This window comes from Sus scrofa, chromosome 7 (genome assembly GCF_000003025.6).
Source record: "Sus scrofa isolate TJ Tabasco breed Duroc chromosome 7, Sscrofa11.1, whole genome shotgun sequence".
NCBI classification, from domain to species: Eukaryota; Metazoa; Chordata; class Mammalia; order Artiodactyla; family Suidae; genus Sus; species Sus scrofa.
The window spans coordinates 23,465,567-23,473,435 of NC_010449.5; the positions used below are offsets into that span (position 1 = coordinate 23,465,567).

A 7,869-nucleotide genomic window follows, 5' to 3' on the forward strand; every position below is an offset into this window, starting at 1 on the left:
CATATGCCGCGGGAGCGGCCCAAGAACCAAGAGATAGCAACAATAACAACAACAACAACAACAACAACAAAAAAAAAAAATAGGTGAACAACAGGATCTACTGTATTTCACAGAGAACTATACTCAGTATCTTTTAATAACCTATAATGGAAAAGAATCTGAAAAAGAATATAAATGTGTAACAAATCACTTTGCTGTACACTTGAAATGAAAATAACATTGTGAATTAACTGCACTTCATCAAATTTAAAATTCCTCAAAGCAGGAACAATTTGGAAAAGGATAAACCATTCATTTTTATACCTCTGACCTTTCAATATATATCTTCTACAATATATCACTTTTGCTTCGCTTACTGTTAATGATTTTAATTTCAGTTTTAGTAAAATAAACACCTTGAAAAAAGTGAAATTCTGTGATTTTATTCAACAAGATGAATTGTGAAATGGGAGAGAAGGATTAATCCCTTAAAATTTCTGCATTTTCCTCTTTTAGAGAGATACTCTTCTGCCTCTGAAAAACATATTACACCTATAACCTCAGCCTGGGTGCATTTCTGCAGCCTTAACAATAAACTGAGCTACAGAGGGGCTTCTGGCCTTGGCCATGAAGGAAGCTACAATGTGGCCATGAATTGAGCCACAGTCATAAGGGTGATGGTGGAGATGAGTCGTCAAAAGTGTCTACTGAGGAGGCCATGATGGAAACCACGGGCCTGGGGCCATGAAAGAAACCAAACAAGAAGCTGCACTAGTGAAAATCACAGGGCAGGCCTTAGAGTTGGTCATAAAGAGGGTGTGGCCATAGACTCTGGATAATGGGAGACATTCTAAGGGAGGAAACCTTGGTTGAGGAGACAATCACTCAGGAGAAGACAAAGAACTGTGAGGGAGGAGAGTCAAGAGGGAGACCAGACTGTTCCCACAGAATGGCCATAGGTTATGGCCTTGGTCAAGGACAGAACAAAGGAAAGCCCCTCCCTGTCTGATCAACAAGGTTAAGGCTCAAGCAGTTTTTGGAAGAGACTCACAGCCTCATCAATGATGTCAAGTAAATGCATTCCCTGGGCTTTCTCCATAACTCGAATCCTGGGATCAAGGAGGGTGCTTGAAGTGGGGGTGGGGATGGGCACAGTGACTACTCTGATGGCAGCTGCTTTCCCATCTTCCCTCCACCCAGGTTATCTCAGTGCCCTCCAGGGCTTGACTTTGTCTCTCTCTCTCCTTTTTTTTTTTTTTTTTTTTTTTTTTTGCCTTTTTTAGGGCTGCACCTGTGCCATGTGGAGGTTCCCAGGCTAGGGGTCGAATCAGAGCTGCAGTTGCCAGCCTACACCACAGCCACAGCAATGCCAGATCCTTAACCCACTGGATCTGAGCCTCATCTGCAACCTACACCACAGCTCACGGCAACACCAGATCCTTAACCCACTGAGCGAGGCCTGGGATTGAACCTGCACCCTCATGGATACTAGTTGGGTTTGTAACCCGTTGATCCACAACAGAAACTCCCGCAGCCCATTTTCTTCCTGCTTTTAGAACTCAGTCATTCACAGCTCTTTCATATCTTAGGATATATGCGCCAAAATAAAAATTTATTTATTTACTGGAGTACAAAATGCAATGAATATTCTTTCACCCAAACATCTCAAGAATCTGAAATGGGAGTTCCTGTTTCGGCTCATGGGTAATGAACATGACTAGTATCCACGAGGACATGGGTTCAATCCCTGGCCTTGCTCAGTGGGTTAAGGATCCAGTGTTGTCACGAACTACGGTGTAGGTCACAGATGTGGCTCAGATCTGGCATTGCTGTGGCTGTGGTGTAGGCCAGCAGCTGCAGCTCTGATTGGACCCCTAGCCTGGGAATTTCCACATGCTGCGGGCATGGCCCTAAAAAGATTAAAAAAAAAAAGAATCTGAAATGGTTGCTCTGTCAGGAAGCCTCCATGGCTGGAGGGGGTGGAATCAGCTTGTTTTGATTACACATAGTATCAAATTAAAACTCCCAGTCTATCCCCAACTTTTTGCCATGAACTGTGGATGAAGGAACTGCCAATCCCCTTAGTCCATTACTGTCTTTGTTTTATCCTCCTCTTTCAGCTGTCATTCATTTCTGCTGGCCTCATCTAGTGTCTAAACAAGGTTACACTGTAAGCCCTCAGTCTCCTGGCAAACTGGCAGTGTCCTAAGGGTAGGAACTTCTTTGATCATTCAGCTTGTCCTTGTCTGGCACACAGCACTGATGAGAAGAACCAGCTGAAGCCCCTGAGGGTGGATAAGTTGTTATAAATTCTTCAAAGACAAAAGAGGAACACTTCCACCAAGGATGACAGGAGGCAGGAACATTCCTCTCCAGTTGTCATTACTCTCCTAAGGTCCCATCCAGTGCGCCTGTTAGGGAATGTTTAACAACCAGTTTTCTGTGGTGCAGATGCTCTCACTGCTACCAGTGTGACATCACTAAACATGGATTTGGGAAGAGGTGTGCAATGCACAATTATGTACTGTCCCCACCAGACAGATAAAATAAACGTATACAACTTCATGAACATACATAACGGTAAAATGTAGTAAAATGATTAGGAAGTGATGAGTTTTGAGTATTTTTATAACCCTTCAATTTATTTATTATTTTTAATTTTTATTTTTTAGGGCCGTACCCCCAGGATATGGAATTTCCCAGGCTAGGGGTTCAATCAGAGCAGCAGGGGCCAGCCTACACCACAGCCACAGCAACACCAGATCTGAGTCACATCTGAGACCTACACCACAGCTTGCTGTAACACCCAATCCTTAACCCACTGAGCAAGGCCAGGGATTGAACCTTCATTCTCGTGGATACTAGTTGTGTTTGTTACCGCTGAGCCACAATGGGAACACTGATGTTCTGAGTATTTTTAACCTTTATTTTTAATACAATTTAGTTCATTGTAAGCTAATATAATTTTGTAATGATGGCTGTGTTGTTGGAGTTCCCGTCATGGCGCAGCAGAAACGAATCGGCCTAGGAACCATGAGGTTGTGGGTTCAATCCCTGGCCTCGCTCAGTGGGTTAAGGATCTGGTGTTGCTGTGAGCTGTGGTGTAGGTCACAGATGGCTCAGATCCTGCATTGCTATGGCTTTGGTGTGGGCAGTCAGCTACAGCTCTGATTTAACCCCTAACCTGGGAACCTCCATATGCTGTGGGTGTGGCCCTAAAAAGAAAAAAAAAAAAAAAAAGCAGTATTGCAAAAAAAAAAAAAAAAAAACCCTGAAAGTTTCACAATTTTGGGTCTTTGCAAACACTGATACAGTGTACCCTGGTGCTAGCGCCTCAACAGACCAAGTCCCAGAGATCCCAGAGTTTCTCCTTCCCCCTCATTCTCGTGCCTACCTCATGCTGACCAATGCCCAGAGGTCTGGTCCTCAGTTCCCCCCCTTTCACAATGAATCTCACTTTATGTGTCTTTCTCACTAAGTTCTGTTCATCAAGGTTTCCTTCTCACACGCCCTGCCCCCACCCAGCATCCCAGGCACTCAGAACAGCTCTTCCAGGAAACAAGGTCTTGAGCTAGAACAGGTTTTTAGCCCCATCTCTGCCTCAGAGGGTGGGTCCCCTTGACTTTGACAACTTGATCCCCTGGAAATGTCCTACTTCCTGCTCCTCCCAGGCCCTGCCTAGTGGGACCACGTCATTCTCTATTCTCATGGACCTCTATACCCCTCCTCTCTGAGTTCAGGTATTCTGGTACCTGCCCACAGCAGGGAGAACAACAGACCACATGTCCAGTCCTTGCCCAGCCCAGATTATGCTATAAAGACGTTTTTTGAAAGAGAAAGAAAGAGGTGACATTCTGTGGAGGGATCTTAAGGGACCAGGTATCCAGCCTCCCCAGTCTGTAGCCCCAGGTCCCCACACTGGTGTTTTTCTTCAGGTTGAGGACCTATTCTTGGAGACCCAAGCTCCCAGCACTCCAGCCACAGACCTTCACCTTGAGACTTCCTTCTCAAGACCCTCAGGTTTTTTCTTCCCTTTTAGGCCTAATCACATCGGGGACTCGAGGCCTCCCTTCCAGGCTTGGCAGGCAGAGTATCTCAAGATGAAGAGAAAGACATTTTCCCTTGCATGCTGGCCGCTGTTTCATCTTCTACTACTCTTAGGAAACGGTGAGTGATTTTTGTTTAAAAGAAGATAATACTGAAGTCTGAGTAGAGTTTGGGGAAAATGTTGATCAGTCCTGGGATGTGCATTCTCGCCTGTTAGCTCTCATTCTCACCATTATTTTGCTCTATTCTCTTCACTCCAACCCAGCATGTTCTCCATTCTGTTCCCAGTAACAACTCTTCTGCCCAGAAGTCTGGCCTATTTCCTCTGTAATAAATCAATCCCAAATAGAGATGCATTAGAGTTGGAAGGGATTTTTTTTTTAATGGCCACACCCATGGTATATGGAAGTTCCCAGGCTAGAGACTGAATCAGAGCTGCAGCTGCAAGCTACATCACAACTGCAGCAACACTGGATCCTTTAACCCACTGTGCTGGGCCGGGGATCAAACATCCACAGTGACCTGAGCTGGTGCAGTCAGATTCTTAACCCACTGCACCACAGCAGGAACTCTGAGAATTGGAAGGGATCTTATGTTTTAATTTTTTTTTTCTTTTTTGGCCACTCCATGGCACATGGAGTTCCTGGGCCAGGGATCAAATCAGAGCTGAAGTTGTGACCTACCCCGCAGCTGCAGCAATGCTGGATCCTTTAACCCACTGTGCAGGGCCAGGGATTGAACCTGAATCCTACTGCTGCAGAGACGCTGATGATCCAATTCCACCACAGCGGGAACTCCAGAAGGGACCTTAAAGTTAATCTCTAACGACCCACAGTAGGCAGGGCGCCATTTCCAACATCTCTGACAGCAGTCTTTTTTTTTTTTTTGTCTTTTTGTCATTTTTTGGGCTGCTCCCATGGCATATGGAGGTGCCCAGGCTAGGGGTCGAATCGGAGCTGTAGCCACTGGCCTATGCCAGAGCGACAGCAATGCGGAATCCAAGCTGGGTCTGCGACCTACCCCACAGCTCACAACAACGCCGGATCCTTAACCTACTGAGCAAGGCCAGGGATCGAACCCGAAACCTCATGGTTCCTAGTCGGATTCATTAACATTGAGCCACGACGGGAAGTCCTTCTGACAGCAGTCTTCTTGCTTCTAATTAAACTCGTAAGGGGGCATGCTGTTCCACACTTGCACAGTTTTAATTCCTTCTAGAATTTTACCCACCATGAATGTGACTCATTTGTTTTATGCCCCAGAACAAAACAAAACAGATCCACTCCCTCTCTACAGGCCAATTTCTCCTCTCAATTTCTCACTTAGTTTCTCTCTTGATTCTGACCCTAACCCTAACCAGAGGCATTAACAAGAAGGTTTTGGGCTCTTCTCCTAAATCTAAATTTGCAATCTTGGAGCTCCTGATGTGGCAAAACAGGATCGGCCACATATTGGGAGCACAGGGACATGGGTTTGATCCCCAGCCTGGCACTGTAAGTTAAGGATCAGGCATTGCTGCAGCTGTGGCTTAGGTCGAAACTGCGGCTTGGATCTGATACCTGGCCCAGGAACTCTATATGCCGTGTGGAGGCCAAAAATGAAAAACAAAAATTGCAATCTTTATGTTAGTCCAGATAATACTAAAAAAGGAATAGGTAAGGGGAAGAAAACTTACATTATATTCCAGAAGAAAAGGGCCATAGATGAGATGAGGGTATTTAGGCATCTGAGAGGCCCAAGAGTTTGGCTGTTATTGGGATGGAAAATCAGAACAGGGTAGGAAATAAGCATGAGACAGAGGGAAAAGCGTGGGCCTCACCTAATCTCTAACTTACTAACCAAGGAAGTTGGGTGCCTTCTCAGAATCCTGGGAGATCTTATCTGTTCAAGCTACATGTGTCTTTCTGACAGGCCGGTGCCAAGGCCACGTGGGGTCCCTTACCTGGTGGCTCCCAAACTTTTGTGTACATAAGAATTACCCAGAAGTGGTAAAAATGCATGTTATTTCCCTTCCCAAATGGATTCCCCTTAATTATTTCTCCTTTAGAAGAAGGATTCCTTCCTGTTTGGAGAGTAGCTCGATACGTAGGCATGGGCCCTGCAACTATCTCTTTTACGTTCTTTATCTGGAGAGTATCACGAATGGTTAGAGAAGGAATATCACCTGTGACCTCAGGTCATGTGACCTAGGATGTCGCCTAGTATATGGTTTAAGGGCTGGCTCTTGCGTCAGGCTGCCTTGCTTTAAATCTCTGTCCCATGACCTGCCAGCTGTCTAACCTTGGACCAGCTGCTTAACTTCTCTAAATCTCGATGTTCCTATCCATAAAATGGGTAATAACAGTTCCTATCTCATGGAGGTATTGTGAGTATTCAAAGTGCTAATTCATACGTGGCACTTAGCACAGTGCCTGGAACTTAGTGAGCAGTCAATAAATGATAGCAATTACTATTGTTGGAGTAGTAATAGCAGTTGCAGAGCCAAACAAAATTTCCAATGGAACTAACCAGCTATCCTTTCTCATTTAGCTGTAACTTCTAATGCTAACACTACAGCCACCACCCTTGGACAAACCACATCACCCAGGGGAACTAACACAACAGCTATAACCTCCAGTGGGAACATCACGACCACCTCCCTCGGACCAACCACACCATCCAGGGGAACTAACACAACAGCTATAACCTCCAGTGGGAACATCACGACCACCTCCCTCGGACCAACCACACCGTCCAGGGAAACTAACACAACGGCTATAACCTCCAGTGACACCAGCACAAGTACTGCCCCTCCAAGGAAAGAGGAGAACCTTAGCGGACAACTGACACCATGGGAAGTTGTTCTGGTCACTCTGGCCTCGGTTGCAATGGCTGTGATTCTCGTCACCGGGCTTCTCTTCCATTTCGTGAGTGCCTGATTATAGGGAACCCTTTTTCTAAAGGAAAGAGAGGAGGGAGGTAAAGAAGGAGCTGGAGTAGAGAGAGCAGGGTCACTGTGGGAGTAACAGGGATGAGAAATCAGAAAAAGACACAGAGAAAGCAGGTCAGAGCCAGCAAGCCAGAAGGTCAAAAAGCCAAAACATATTCAGAGAAAACTGATGAGGGGACGTTCCGGGGGGGAGGTCGGGGGGAGGCAAAGGAAGTGATGAGGACGGAAGAGCTGGCAAGAAGGGGACTCCTGGGACTGGAGAGCCACTGGAAGAGGGGGCAAAACTCCGAAAACTATTCAGCCTTTTGTTTTCTAGAGAAACTCTCCAGGCCTCAGAAACCTCTTCGATGTTAATCTCTTACCAACTGCATGGCCAAGCCCCTACGGGACCAGGGCAACTGCAACTGACTTCAGAGGAGACCCTTCTCCCGTAGTCATGGAGCTGACTGGGAGGCGGGAATAGCACTGAGCTCCCTGAAGGCAGACGCATCACCAATGTGTGGGGGTAGGGGGCTGACCTGGGGGAGCCTGAGTATTCCTCCTGTCCGAAGGACTGTCCCTCCCAGCTCCATTTCAGCCTCTGACTGTCCTCCTTCCCACTTGGTTTTTCCAGACCAAAACAAGGAGGCTGTAGCTGTGAACGAATTATTAAATAAACAATTCTGATATATGTGGAACCAGACTCTCTAGGTGTATTTATGTATTATGGTGAACAGAGGTTCTTTATACCCTAAAGACCCCTCTTCTCTTTGTTCTCCCAGCTCTCAAATCCCCAGAGTGAAACCCAGACTTTATATGTGTCTCATTTTCTTCCCCATTCTGTCCTCATTCCCCGGAGGCCTCTGGGCTGATGAATCAGGGAATGGAATCAGGGAAGATGGAGAAGGCGAGTGCTACACATCACAGGCTTGTGT

The 7,869-nt window shown here is 46.2% G+C and overlaps 1 long non-coding RNA gene across 1 annotated transcript; it reads left to right on the forward strand.

Annotated features, from left to right (window-relative positions):
- On the forward strand, window positions 3,716–7,636 carry LOC100520572. Its single transcript, XR_304364.3, has 4 exons — window positions 3,716–3,858; window positions 4,019–4,146; window positions 6,556–6,932; window positions 7,272–7,636. It is a non-coding gene; the product is annotated as an uncharacterized LOC100520572 (long non-coding RNA).